General features: G+C 34.2%; 1 long non-coding RNA gene across 2 annotated transcripts in view; it reads left to right on the top strand.

Annotated features, from left to right (window-relative positions):
* LOC150008605 (uncharacterized) overlaps positions 1-11,382 on the top strand; it is a 35,424-nt gene extending 24,042 nt beyond the window's left edge. The window contains exon 3 of one of the 2 annotated variants that reach the window (XR_016511124.1): positions 11,059-11,382. This is a non-coding gene — a long non-coding RNA (uncharacterized LOC150008605). Of the gene's footprint in view, positions 1-11,055 lie in introns of both variants that reach the window. The other variant, XR_016511123.1, reaches the window with a different exon arrangement.
* Positions 11,383-14,394: the final 3,012 nt, after the last annotated feature.

Raw genomic sequence — 14,394 nt, 5'->3', positions numbered from 1 at the left:
GGAGGGGGGTGCTGAGTGGAGGGGAGTAAAGGGGAAAAAACTGGAACTATTGTAACAATATAATCAATAAAATATACTTAAAATAAAAAAAGAGTATCTAGACTGTCAAGCTACTAAATATCTGTCAGGATGTAGGTGAATCAGAATGTTCTCCACACTTTATAGTCCAAACACATCCATACATAAATTATATGCTAAGGCCATCAGCAACCCCTGAATTCATATTTGAGCTGATTAAAACAACTTCTTTGTTCTTGCTGATTGATTGCTAAAAATAAATGCTATAAAGTTGAAATTATTAATTCACATTATAAAACAGCTTATCATAAAATTTTGTTTGGGGAAAAAGCAAACAGTCCCATGGCTAAAAGTATATGTGAAGTGCTTCTTTTAGATGAACTATTAAAATGTGTTCAAGATAGGAAGAAAAAAGGAAAGTCCATTATATAGGTAGAAAATTTTCATTGGGAAAAAAAGCATGAAAATGAATACTAACAGGAAAATACGAGTTCATAGGATGGATAAAAATAAGAGCTTAATAAAACTTACAGACCATGTAGGACAAGTGTCTGCAAGTACAGCTGAAAAACTATATATATATACTTATCTATCATACTTTAGGGAGAAAATATAGCCTCATGGAAAATAACTATTGATAAGCTAATCTAGTATGTATGGCTAGCTGAGGAAAAATATTTAACTACCAGAGAGATACAATTTGGAGAAAAAATATTTGCTAATCCATATTATTCTATCACATTAGAGAAAAACATCTCTTGAAGCTTCAATAATGACATTTGTCAATGTCTATAATTTCAGAATAAAATTTAATATTTAGTAATCTTTCAGAATTGAGCCAACAAAATACAACATGATATACTCATCCTTCACCCCTACAATATCTTTCTAAAAAGTCTGTGGCCTAGGTTGATGATTTCCCCACGGGCATGGAAAATTAAAAGTTTAAGACTGTTCTTTACTCATTTGTGGTCATGAGGCAGTGTTTTTAAGAGCTAAGCTAGCAGAAGGGGCAGGGATATGAGCCAGAATTACTGGACCATGAAGCAAAACAGTTTTATGATGTGGTTTAAGCACACTAAGACCTGCTTATTTTATTTATCCTAAGAATAGAAATGGACTGCAGTCAGAACAGTAAAAGGGGAAGTACACATCTTTAAATATGAATTGTAGTTATTTTTTCATTACCTATAGAAAGGGATCCTGAGATTTGTCTAGGAACCAAAAGTTACAACTTGAAATAAAATATCAATACACAGCCATCAGATAAAAGAGTTGTTTGAGTATCTTGAGATGGGAGTGACTGTATCGTAATTTTTTCCCATTAAAATTAATGGAAATGAATGAAAGTCATTAGTTGAGGCCTGAGTATTATTTTATTTGTATATTTTGTAAAAATGAAAAATCCATTTTGTATCCTGCCCTTATCATGGGCAATATATCTTAAACATCTTTCTATAACTTACCACTCATAAATATAAAAAGTATTATGTTTTTTGAGGACAATTCTACAATGTATTAAAATTAGGTCATATGCTACCAGCCTCTGCATATCCTTCAAGTCACAAATTATGAGATAAGACCAGAAACCTAGGATTATGTTAAATTGAAAGGTACCTACAAGAAAGGCATGGACAACAGGATAAAGTAACACTGAAAATAAGACTTTGAGAAGAAATAATATTTAAAGCTTAGCTGCATTAACAAGACTATAGACAAAAATCTGTTTAATCTTGAGACATAGTTATATAACTGCAATTTGCACTACTTAATCCCTTCTCCTCTTTCACCCATCCCCCCATCCCCTCCCATCTGGCAATGATCAAAATGTTCTCTATTAGTTTGTTTCTGTTTTGTTTGTTTATTTTGTTACTTAGATTTCACTTATAAGTAAAATCAAATGGTATTTGTCTTTCTCTAGCTGACTTATTTCACTTAGCATAATAGCCTCTAGGCCCATCCACGTTGTCACAAATGGGAAGATTTCATTTTTTGGTGGCTGAATAATGTTTCATTGTATATGTACACCATATTTTCTGTGTCCACTCATCCATCTGTGAACACTTAGGCTGTTTCCATATCTTGGCTATTGTAAATAATACGTAAATAATACTGAACATGGGGAATTGCAAGAGCATGAGAGATGAGAGTAGCACTGATGCAACAACTCTTGAGAATGAGAGTCATTAATAAGCGGAGGAAGGGGTGGAGAAAGTTAGGAGACTCCTAGAAGAAGAGGGGAAGACTGAGTTTAGCTAGTCCAGTATTTCTTCCAAATGACTGGTGAGTATCACATAAAGGCTGTAGTGAAGGTTTTATGAATTAATTCATGTCATGTGCTTTCCATTACTGTTGATGGCTTCACACACACACACACACACACACATATACACACATAGAAAGAGAGGAGGGGAAGGGAAAGGGAAAGAAAGGGAGAGAAACATCAGTGTGAGAGACGTTGATCAGGTGCTTCTCACATGCCTCCAACTGGGGACCTGGCCTGCAACTCAGGCATATGCCCTGACTGGGAATTGAACCAGTGACCTTTTGGTGTGCAGGCTGGTGCTCAATCCATTAAGCCACATCAGCCAGGGCTGATGGTTATAAAACTAAGGACAAGACACTGTATTGATATAATTACTGGATTGCGACCTTATGCAAAAAAATTAACAAATACAAAATTTATACTCTTCAACTCTTAAATTTATTGCTGAAGAACTTAATGATAAGGATTTAATTCTAAAATTGACAAAAATGTAATAGTTTAGTAGATCTCTAAAAGTATAGTGATGTCTGTTACATATTTTGAGTAGTTATTAATTTAAATTTTATTAAATATGTATAATATTGAAATACGATCTTCTAAACCAATGATTACTATGTTAGCCAGTTAGTGGCCTAATTAATACTTGAGGAAAGAGGAAAGCAGACCATGACATCTTGGAGCTGGCCTGGCATTCATAATTAGATCATAGTGTCCTCTTCTTGAACATAAAGAATTTCACAGAAGATAAACATCATATAAGGCCACTCTGTGACCAGGATGGATCAAGACAAAAATGAGACCTCCCTATAATCATGTCTGAATATAGACAAAACATGAAATCATCAAAAACTCAAAAATACCAAGCATTTCCCTATCCTAGCTAATTTGAGTAACGGCTACTTTTTTTATTTTAACCAATTAAAGCTTTAGTGTGGGTCTGGTCTTCCCTTCTCCTAGATAAGATTTATTAAGCCCTGGTGGCTTGGTTGGTTGAAGCATTGTCCCATACATCAAAATATTGTGGGTTCTAGCAGCCAATTGATGTTTCTCTCTCTCTCTCTCTCCCCCACCCCCCTCTTCTTTTCCTTCTTCTTCTCCTCCACCTTCTCCTCTTCCTCCTCCTCCTCCTTCTTCTATTCTCTGAAATCAATAAAGATATCCTTGGGTGAGGATTAAAAAAAGATTTGTTAAGATGCCCAATTATAGATTATCCCTGCACTTCTTAATAGTCTCCAATCTAGACCAAATCCTTGCTTCCTTAATTGCCCCCCCCAAATCACCTACCATTAACCCAACCTGTGAGTTTTTTCTAACATCCCTTTCCTGTAACATCCCACAGTTTCTTTTGGTGTCCACTATCCCTTACTGCAATAAGTAATCAACCCAACTATAAGAGTATTCCTGGTGGTTTTGGGTGAAGGGCATTGACATAGTTATACTTGAAATATATTTACCAATTTCTAACAAGCAGTTGACTTTGGCTTTGACAAAAGAAGAGCAGGGGAGTTATATTCAGGAACTCAGATATCAACTTTCAATCCCTGCATAGAAATAAAATGATAATCCTAAAACAACCCAATAGGCCTTTCTTCCAAGTTAGTTCACATAAATTTTAACCACAAACTATAATTCTCTGGTGGCAAGTTAATGATGCAGTAATGTGCCAAGAGAGAACTACAGCAGTTCCTACCCATTGATTACAGTCCTCAGTTTAACAGACAAATTTCTTAGAGTAAGAGCCAATTTATTGTGCCTTTTTTCAAAGTCCTGATTGTGAACAAATTAGGTCTTTAGCAGTGAGCCAACTTACATATCACCAATTCTTCTTGGTGTTAAGATAATTGTTGGTTAAGTAGGAAAACAGTCACTTATAAACACACAGCCAATAGCCCACTGACCTTCTGTACCAAACACTGTTATTTAATATTGATCCTCGTAAGAGCTTTTTCAATGCTCTAAGGACAGTCATGTTTGTAATGTCTACAATGCAATCACTGAAGATCCTTGGGAAGAGAGACAGAGTAAGCCCTTATATGTGCAACATTCCAAAGATCAAAAAGAGCAAATAACCTTGTTTAGGGGAGTTTGAAGGGTTAGGGTCAATGAATAAGATAATATAAGATAAGCTAATAATTTTATTGACTTCCTGGTAGTCACATATTAATATCTGGTACCAATTTATATACAACACTTATACTTTTTACATCTTCAGTAAAATGTGGGTATATCTGTTATTCAAGTCAACAAATATCTATTCTTTGTTGAACTAATTGTTATTTCTGTTGATGACTCCTGTGAATTCCCTTCAATGTCCTGAAGTATCTTTTAAGTCTTAAAAAAATAGATGGATAAATAAAGGTATATATATATTTTTAGGGGCAAAAATATTTAATTATATTTTTCTTTTGAAAATTAATAATCCATACAAATTATATATTGTAACTCACTCCTCAGATATTCCACATGAATGGAAAATTTCTCAAAATCCACTCTAGTACTCAATTGTAATGTTCTAACCCAATTCTGAGTTGCACCTAATTGGTTGGAAATCAAATAGAAGCATGTTAATAATCTATAGACTGGAAGGTATGCATGCTAAATTGTTTCCCAAAAGTAAATGGCATAAGTGTGGGCTGTGCATTGCGACTTCCTTCCAAAGAGTAGTGTATGGGAGAGTAACTTTCCAAGGGAGAAACCTGAGAAATATTACTTCATCCACTTGAACAAGGTCAACATCAATGTTCCTTATGTCAGTAGTATGCACCCTTAATATGTGGTGAAAATGGCACTTTACCTCTGTGACCTTCCTCTCATAATCTCTTAACTCAGTCTAATCATAATAAAACCAGCAGATAAGTTCAATAGTGGGGCATCCTACAGTAAATCTGACGAATACTCCCCAAAACAGTCAAACTCATCAAAAACATGGGAAGACTAAGAAACTATCACAGCAAAGGGAGCCGAACGGCACATGACAACTACATGTAAAGTGCAATCCTGGAACAGAAAAAAGACATTAATTTAAAAACTAAGAAAATCTGAATAAAGTATGAACTTCAGTTCAGCATAAATAAACAAACAAACAAACAAATAAATGGTGGGTTTTTTTACTCATCTTGTATTACTTTGTAACATACTTGTTTCAGAAAATGTAGGAACTAGGTAAAGTTAATTAACAACTTCTCAGGGTCATCAGAACCATGTCTATTTTTCCTTAGTATCACTGTTTTAATCAACAGAACTGGTCCTGGGACAGAAGATCATTTGTAACAAGCATGCTTTCTTCTAAGAAAATGATTTTAGCAGTTTCTTCTTGAAATATACTTGTTTTAAAAGAAACATGTGCTGCTTACAAAAAAGCACTATCAATCCCAATGCCCAACTATAAACCTAAGAGTTACAGATCATATTCTATTTTTTCAGGGCAGTGAGTTCCTTGTTTAAAAATGCTTATTATCCTAAGAAACAATGAACATTGAGGAGGAAACTACAAATAGTTCACTGTTATATGTTCCTGATATTTTATCCATCCAAATTACACATGAATGGGCAATGGTTTTTTACAAATAATGTAGTGCTCAGGGTAAAATATTTGGAAATTTAGAAGAACATGCTACCATGTAACTTAAGCTTCCTAAAACCATCAACAAGATTTGATTACCATTAGAAATAATGAAGATGTTGATGATTAAAGGGATGACTAATTGTCAGAGTGAATAATTGGTCAGATATTTTAGAATTACATGCATTCCTTAAGTGTCCCAAATGTCCAGTTAGAAATAAATGAGTTCCTCCTGGAATGATTTTTAGCAGTTAATTTTCAAATTATACTAAGGAATTCTTTTTCATTAATATTTGATTTAATACTATATCTGATGTACAATTCAGTCACCATAGGAAATAATAGAAAATTAATTGGTTAAATCTTTACTAAAATATCTTAAATCATTTTTTAATCTATGCATGTTGGTTGGTGAGAAAGATAATCATGAATTCCAAAAGTCACAATGTTATAATTCACTGAATCCTCCAAAGCAAAAACATTTATTGTTTACCTTTCTGATTCTCACTGACTCTAGTACAGTGCCTTTCTTATAATAAGTACTTGTGAGGTAGAAGTAATAAATGAGTAACTTAAAGAACAATTTTATTTGTTTGTGAAAAGCATTTAAATATTTGGTAGCCGTTATTTTCCTTATATTAAAATTATTTCTATTTCTTGACAATTACCAGCTAATGGAATAGGCTAACACCATGGGTTATTATGAAAAAAAAAAAGCCAAACTGTGATAAAATTTTTTTGTAGATACCCACAAAATATACAACTCATACCCAGGTAACAAAAAATTGAATATATAGTGTGATTTTACTATGTAAAATAAAGTCAATAGATAAAATATTGTGATAAAATATATTACATTATTAACTATGACTGTCTTTGAATGATAGTTATATTGTTGGGCTTACATTCATAGAATCTGGAATGAGGGAGAACTACATGTATCCTAGTAAATTTTTAGGACACCTAAAATTTCAAGTGATACAATGAAATAGCATTTTTTCCTTGTTATCTTTGTCTAAGGTATGTTTCTCTTTCATCAGTAAATTACCCTATACTTATTCCTGAACTAGTGAAATATTCTCACCCCAACCATTATGCTAAACCCTAAAATCACAAAAATGAATAAACCATAGCCTTTAATCTCATAATCTTATAGCCCTGTGAATTTTGTCTTCAGACCTCAAGGTTGCCCCTCCAGACAAAAATCTCAGGGACCTTGTCAGTTAGCTCCCCTCTCCTGTACCTTCAACCTCTTTTTTGCTAATTACTTCCTATTTTATTATCTATAAGCAAATTCAATAGTCTCTAATCTTAAAACAGAACTATAGCTCCTATATCCCAGCACGCACTTTAGCTAGAGTCTAGAAAAAGCAATTAACATTCAATATCTTTAATTTCTCACCTTTTAAGTTTTTGATCAAACTCATATATGTAAAAGCTTCTTGAAACCTCTTAAATTTTGTACAAATCTATAAGTACCACCTGTAAAATAAAGACAGGACTTGAATTATTTAGCAAACTACCACATACAAATAGGTTTTGTTTAAAATCCTCTAATTTACAATTCTTATTCTCTTCTTTTTTTTATCACTTGGATTTTGATCTTATCTCTATTTTTCCAAGATTGTGGTTACCGAGATTATGAAACTTTAAAAAGTTTCCCAGAATTCTATTTTCAGTGCAGAACAAGAAGACTTGGTAGCTTTTAGGCAAGACTAAATCTTGTTACATTCTTGTGCACACAAGAGCCTGTTATACAGATATTTTTATTAAATCATGTTGATAAAATTAGAATAACAGAATAATAATCTCAAATGAAATATTAAATATAATACAAATTATAATTTAGTAATATTTTCTAACATTTTTAAATATTAGAAAAAACATTTTGAAAATAATGTCCTTAAATATTTAGTAAAGAGAAAAGTTTACTAATTGCCATACAACAATCATATTACTTAGGTTATGATTTTGGTATTATAGGGAATTTTCTAAAGTCTCAAATAATTTTCTAAGCACCTAGAACACTAGAAAAAGGCCCTGACTGGTGTGACTCAGTAGGTTGGGCATTGTCCCATGGATTGGTGTTTCTCTCCCTTTCTCCCTCCTTTCCTCTCTCTCTAAAAATAAATAAAATCTTTTCTAAATAAATAAATCTGAGTTTAAAATGTTAAAATATTATATTGTATTTTTCAGTTGATGGAACTATAAGAAAAATAATTTTAAAATTATAAATAGTGATGTAAAATTATTGTGTAAATACTCTATTCCTTTAAGATATGTATGACTTTAGGTGGTTAGTTTTATTAAAGTTCTTAGATTAATAAAAAATATGCTTTTTTAATTAGATATCATAATTGACATCAGCCCTAAACTGTGACCAAGGATGTCAAAAAAATCTATTTTGGTACATGTAAATTTAATTCATTTAAATTTCTATAGTATTACTTTTCATAAATGTGGCCTGATATAGTCATTCTTTGCTGATAAACATTAGGTTTGTTTCTCACAATATTGTAATGTTACAAAGAATATTATTATCAACTCTACTTTTGCTCATGTGCAAGAATTTCTATAGCATTTATAAGTAGAAGTAAAATTGCTAGGTTGTAAGATAAGTGTATTTTCTTTTTTTCCTTAAAGTTTTTTCTATGAAATATATCAAACATACAAAGGATACTATAAGATGTCTATGTATAATTTAAAGAATAATTTTTCAAGTCATAACAGTGTAGTATCCTGCTTAATGATGTTTGGGTTAAAAAGGGTATCATAAAAATATTTTTGAAACTTAAAATTAATAATAATGAAAGCATTACATAAAAACATTTGTAAGCCACATCCATAGCAGTATGTACAAGGACATTTATAGCTTTAAATACATTTTTAATGAAATGAGAAAAGTTAAAGATACACAGTAAGCATTCAACTCAAAAGATAGAAAAAGCATAACAAAACAACTAAAAAAAAGGAAACCAAGATAAGGGCAGAAATCATTGAAATGGAATACTAAAAATAGGAAGATTAATAAGCCCAAATCTAGTTTTTGGAAAAGATTAAAATCATAGATCAAGTAAAAAGGAAAAGATACAAATAAACAAAATAGGATATTTCCCCAGAAAAGTCTGAGAACCAGTAAATAATATTTTTATTAAGTATTTTTTTAATTACATTTAAAAATCAAAACAGAATGCAAACATCAGCACCTACTTCCTCACAAAATGAAGCTTCATAAACAGACCAGTGTAAACCAAAATGCTGTATGCCTCCCTGTGAGAGAAGATTTAATTAAATGCGGATTTATGGTTAGTGGTTTCCTCTGGAAAACTGTGTAACTGTTAAAAGAAAAAAACAGTCAACTGATTCTATTATGAATCTTTGAAGGCTTTACTTATGTTATTTAAAACTTATGTTTTTAAAAATGACTTTCTTATATCAATCACATTTGTGGGAGAACATTTAAAATAATAATAATGATGCTAATATGATGACGATGATGATGCTAAATTCAGTTCTCTACATCAGTTTGATTTGCTGTACCTTTCTCCTTTATGTAATATTATCTTTTTATTTAACTTTCGAAATATCAATAACTTCTATTTCCAGACATCTTATATGCCTGCATTATTTGCTATTGGTCCCTTCCTTTTTGGCCCTGCTTGCTTCTGAGTAATTTCTAATTCTCTCATCTAATCTGTTCCTACTCCCTAGAGAACATTAAGACCTTAGTGAGAGAGAGCTGGGGAATCCTTGAACCAGTCCCTCGTCCAAAAGAAAGTTGCTATTTCCACCTCATAAAAGGAACAATTAGGACCCCATAAGTTAAGATCCAGAATCGCCTTGCTCTTTGTGCAATACTTCTTCCATGATACCATTTTAATTATATATATATAATAAAATAATATATTACATATTAAATAATATATATATTTTTCCAAGTACTTTGAAATCAAGAATCTCTAGTTTATTACTCTAAAGAATTTATTGGGAATTTTTTAAATTTTATTTTTCAATTATAGTTTACAGTTAATATTATTTTGTGTTAGTTTCAAGTATATTGCATAGTAATTAGACAATCACATATTTTACAAGGTGATCCCCCAATATTTCAAGTATCCATCTGGCACCAGACATAATTATTACAATATTATTGACTATTTTCCCTACACTGTATTGGGAACATTTATTTGACAAGGAAATGTGAATGGATTCTTCCTTCTTTCTAGGATTTTTTTTTTAATCTTAAAAATTTCTATTGCTGTTGGACAGAAGCATACTGATGATGGGAATGGGCATCTAAATGTTCCAACACAATTATAGTTTAACTTTTATTGGAATATGACTCTCAGGCATGAGAAAATATAGTGTTAAAGAACTCTGAACCAAATCAAAGCTGATTCTTGTTCCAGATTTTCACGGATTTCACATACTGACTTTTTATTGTCAACAAGTGATGACTTAAAGGTCCTTCCACGTGTGAAATGCCATGCTACTTCTCCAAATAAATTTTACATTTTGAAGAAATGTAATAGATTATTTTCTGCTAGAGTTCACATGAAACACCTTTAAAAACGCCTTGTTTTTAGAAATTCTGATTTACATGTTCTGTTATTGAATAAAAATATATATGACCTTGTGGTAGTGTTAGCAGTGAGATACATTAATAAAAGAGAAGGGAGCAAAACTGGCTAACCTTAATTAGGTCAGAAACCGTAGCTTCACACACTCCAGGGGATAACCTCATTGCCTTGCCAAGGGGATTAATAACCCTCCGTCCCCCTTCCCTCGGTTCCCAGTGTAGGGAGGAAGAATCGGCTTTCCAATCTCCTCAGGGTACAAGCTGTCCACTTGCCTAGACTATGTGGGGGAGGAACAAACAATAAAGGGGAAATTCCTCTGCTGGGTGCGTGCCCAGTAGAAGCCAAGGTGGCACAGGGGGAGGTTCATCTACTTTAAGACATGCTTGGTAGGAGCCAAGATGTCGACCATAAAGGGGATGTGTCTAATCTGGGTAATAGACTGGATTGGTTAGGGGAGGGCCCAGCACAAACCCCCAAAGGACTGGGAAGAGATTGTTTAGTTTGAAAGAGTGCCTCGTTTTTTCCAAGCGTGAGGTAATATAATCAAAACATAATGAAGGCCTCTCTCAGTAACACACATTCATTAGCCTGTTTGTTTGCCTGTTCGTTTGCCTGTGCTCTCTCCATAGCAGCCATGTGGGCCTAGCAGCCACGCAAGCCCAAGAGCAGGCACCAAGTGTGGGCCTTCAGACCGAGCACAGCACCAGCCGGAACGTAGGTGGGAACAGAAACTAAGCTAGCCGGATGGGGACAGAGACTGAGCTGGACTGAGCTTTGGAGTGGACTGAACTGACTGCACAAAATTACTGGGCCCTGACCCCTCTTCTGGGCTTGTGGAAGACAAGGCTGGACCTCCTCCACAATAGGATGGAGCTGAACCACCTGGCCATGGGTGAGACACACACTCTGGCACCTGTGGACAGTTTTTTGTGTTTGCTCCAGCTTCAATAAATCGTATTACCACAACTCGTTCTCCCATGTGTGGTCCCTGATGTGCTTTTCTTGCGACACCGTAAGAACCCCATTTCTACCAGCAACAGTAGAACAATTTTATTACACATATAAATATATTAAAGTAAATGCCAAATCTGGACAGACAGTCTGATATAGCTGAGATTGTTCGGTGTATTTGAAGCTTAATTAAAAAGCTGTAATTTATTTTAGCAACAATTTCTTTCTTGGTAATATGAACCACATATCTGGTAAAGTGTAGAAATAAACTGCACAATGTTTTATTAATCAAATGTTTGGAAAATAGAATAGTGTAGATGGTAGTTTCCATTAGAGGGAAAGGCAAATGGAAAAACATGTGATTCTTTTAGTTCCCACAACGCTGTTTTATTGGAAATCTTTTTTCTTTTACTAATGGCTGAAATAGGAGAATGTTGGCTCTTAGATTATTTGTAAAGTAATTCATATTCCAAACATGAGAATGAAATTTGGTTTATGGAATAGGGAGCAATATTTTGAATTGTATTATGAGAAGTTCCAACATATGAAAATTTCTTACGCCCTATGTTTCATTCATAATAGAACCTGTGGTGCGTATTGTGGTCGTCTTTGTGGGGTTTTCAATATTCATCTTTGTCCTGACAGTACACATGAGGTTTTTAGATCAGAGACAGATTATTATTATTTATGTGGGGCCTAAAAATATTAATATTTTCTCTCCCATATTCTAAGTTCTTCTAGGCTGGACAAATGATCAAATTAACAGAGATTAAGAGGAGAAAATAAAGTTTAAAAAATGTGCGTGGGGGAGTTCACATAAGCATGAAAATTTCAAAGACAGTGAGGCAACATTGGGCATATAAGATGTGTTTTGGATACAGGAGAAATGTGGAAAATGAGGTATTAGATTTCATAAGTGAGAATGGGCAATTTACACACAGCAGTGGGAGAGCAGAACATATAGGCAGGAAAATTCTTGCTAGGGAACTCGGAAACAGTGGGACACAGTGGCTATCTAGTTAACAGGCACCTACTTGCCTGAAGCCCTCTTGTTTACCACTCTTAATTCAAATTAGGCTAAGGCAGCATCCTAAGATCTTCCTGCAGCAGGTTTCTCTGTCTGAACCTGTTAAGCAGGAAAGGGGAAGGGTCAAAGGTTCTGAGTCCTGTTTCTTAATAGCTTAAAAATCAGTATCCCAAAAAGTAGCCTCAGAATGGCCAAACTTTGGTTCCCTCCACTTACATTATTTGCTGGTTCCTGCTGTTTCAATTCCTGCCCTTGGAGAAAACTATTTGTCACACCCTACATGCAATTGGGTGTGTACAGTAAGTGAGGAATGCTGAGAAAATAAATCTAGGCACTTCGGTGGGGGGGGGGGGGGAAGCAATTGTTTTCCCATCTAAAAGAAGGGAGAAAGTACCTCTACTCCTTGAAGATAATATGTAAAGAACTCTGGGTTCTGACTCTAACCCTTTTATAATGTAAATAAATCTCTCCCGGGGGCCATAAAAAGCTGATGTCACCAGCTTTACAGCCCAGGGACATCTCCAAAGTCCCTTTCTCATCCCAACTTGAAATGTAAACAAACATCTCCCAAGTTGGGTAAGCCTTTTGAGTTTTCATTATCTCTACAGTTATAATTTATCTTCTAGAGCTTGCCATTAGTTCAGGTTTTCAAGTTTCAAAAAAATTTGCTCAAAAAGCCCTAACTGTGCAGAAATACAAAAACACATTCTGCCTCTTCCTGGACAACATCGTTGCCCACCTGAAAACTTCATATCCTAATTGCTTTCAAACAGATGTGACCTATGACTGAATTCCTGGCATTGGAAATTTCACTTCTGGGTAAGGCGCTATGTACGATCTAATTCATGTTGAAATTATGACAACTCTGAGTTTGGATTGTGTACAACAAGTGTTTCAGATTGCGTGCTTCTCTCAAAAAGTCTCATCTCTCTTACTGGTGTCGCTCAGTAGGCTACATGGTCCTGCAAACTGAAAGGTAACCAGCTCAATTCCCAGTCAGGGCACGTCTGGGTAGCTGGCCGGGTCCCCAGTTGGGTGCACGTAAGAGGCAACCACATATTGATGTTTCTCTCACACATCAATGTTTCTTTCCCTCTCTTCCGCCTTTCTTCTCTCTCTAAAACATAAATAAATAAAATCTTTTTTTTTTTTAATCTAAAAATCTTACAGTTCCCCTGTGAGTTTGTTGTGGTACCTGGGGAGCCTCAGTGCACAGTTTGGGAACTGGAGCGATAGTCCCTTAACGTTTGACAGATAAATTGCCACTGAAAGAATTTGTTCAGCTAATGTCTACTAACAAGTTAAACTGCAAGCAATGACCATTTCAGCGATGTTGCTCATTTCATTTGTTTAAGCTCCTGCTTTGTGAAATGCTTATTTGGAAATGGAGTAGGACAAAGTCTGAGGTTAAAAGGAAAACTCATTTTCTTGAATGAGAGAGAAAATGAGGATTGGTTATGTAACTAGATGGGCTCTCCCAACAAATACATAGTGACAAATTCAGTTTTCCTTTATCTGAGACTGTTGATTTCACCTCCATTCCTAAAGGATATAGTCATTGGGTAAACAGTTCTGGGTTGACTTTTTTTTTTTTTTATTTCCTAAAAAAATATTCATTTCCTTCTAACCTCCATGATTTCTGATGAGAAATTTGGTGTCATTTGGGTCATTGTTCCCTTTCATCTAATGCAGTGATTCTCAACCTTCCTAATGCCGCGACCCTTTAATACAGTTCCTCATGTTGTGGTAACGCCCAACCATAAAATTATTTCCATTGCTACTTCATAACTGTAATTTTGCTACTGTTATGAATCGTAATGTAAAGATCTGATATGCAGGATGTATTTTCATTGTTACAAATTGAACGTAATTAAAGCATAGTGATTAATCACAAAAACAATATGTAATTATATATGTGTTTTCCGATGGTCTTAGGCGACCCCAAAGGGGTCGCAACCCACAGGTTGAGAACAGCTGATCTAATGAGTCT

The sequence above is a fragment of the Furipterus horrens genome, unplaced genomic scaffold (assembly GCF_987537825.1).
Source record: "Furipterus horrens unplaced genomic scaffold, mFurHor1.1.pri manual_scaffold_5, whole genome shotgun sequence".
Lineage (NCBI taxonomy): Eukaryota > Metazoa > Chordata > Mammalia > Chiroptera > Furipteridae > Furipterus > Furipterus horrens.
Note: the sequence above shows the minus strand (reverse complement) of the source record. Positions and strands in the feature narration are given on the sequence as shown.